This window comes from Curcuma longa, chromosome 14, assembly GCF_044706935.1.
Source record: "Curcuma longa cultivar G26 ecotype Majalengka, Jawa Barat chromosome 14, ITB_CL_G26_1.1, whole genome shotgun sequence".
NCBI lineage: Eukaryota > Viridiplantae > Streptophyta > Magnoliopsida > Zingiberales > Zingiberaceae > Curcuma > Curcuma longa.
The window spans coordinates 8,845,423-8,846,658 of record NC_133874.1 but is presented as its reverse complement, the minus strand read 5'-3'; positions in this window follow the sequence as shown (position 1 = coordinate 8,846,658).

Below are 1,236 nucleotides of genomic sequence, written 5' to 3'. Positions count from 1 at the left end.
ATATTGGAGCCTTAATGGACCCGATTTTGTGAAAAAATCAGAATGCCATCAATTGATGAAAGTTGTAATTGACTTCAAAATCAAAATCTACGTTTCGCGTAGATAGATTTAGACTATTAATTTGCTCAAAATCGATTAAGGGTGAATGAGAAATTAATTGTTTAAAGTCGTCCCAAATAACATTAATTATTAATTAATGTTATATATAAGGAAATGCATGGGGAATAGTCCCACATCGAAAATTTTTGATGTGTTTTCTTTCCTTATTAATGATGCTGTGTTAATGGAGTTAACACAAAAAGACCAAGTGCTCTCTTCTCAGGGTCAAGCAGGTGCTCGCACCTATGAGCCCACCACCCGCGCACGTGCGCAATGGGCGCTTTGTAGGCGCACTTTGCACTTCGCACGTACGCGTAGTCATGAGATGTGATGGATCGCTTGTGATACGATCTGGAGCGTTGGATCACGAAGAGTCACGATCTGACCGTTTGGGATGAGACTTGATCTGAAGCGTCAGATCGAATGGATCATTAGATCCAAATCCTGACAAGAGGAGAGATCTGAGGGTCACAACCATTCAGATCTGATGGATGAGATTAAAGTGGGCTATGTGAAAGGTTACAACCCTTCAGATTAGACAATCCAGATCGATTCAGGCCAAAGAACACATTGTCTCACCCAAAGGACATTCAACCTCTTCATTTGGTATAAATAGTGTTGGTGCCCCGGTTAGTTTTGATGTGATCAACTAGATTAAGTTAGGTCCTGTGTTGTTCTAATCTCCTTTGCTAAGTGTGCAGGAACTTAGGTACGGAGGAAGTCGAGCGTAAGACGTAGCGGACGAGAAGGATTACGCGGGGAAGTGAGCCGACGGGCTCGGTGCAATCCGAGGGACGCGGAAGCTACGGAAGAGTACGCCGGTGGAGCGAGAAGGACGTGCGCGAAGTCCGAGGGACGAGAATCCGGGAGGAAGCACGCTCGAGGGGCAAAAGGCCGGAGTCGGGTTCGGGTGAGCCTAATTCCGGTTGGCCAGAAATCACCCAATCGAAGATTCCACAAAATGTCAACAAAAGTCAAAACTGTTGACTTTGACTTTGACCGTTGATTTTGCCCAGAGTCGGGTTCGAAGACTTGGACTTGGACCAACCATTGGATGTGACGGTTGCAGAAAAAAAACTTTGAAGAAGAAAAAATAATAAGATTTATCTTTTATCATATATATAAAAGATAAATACT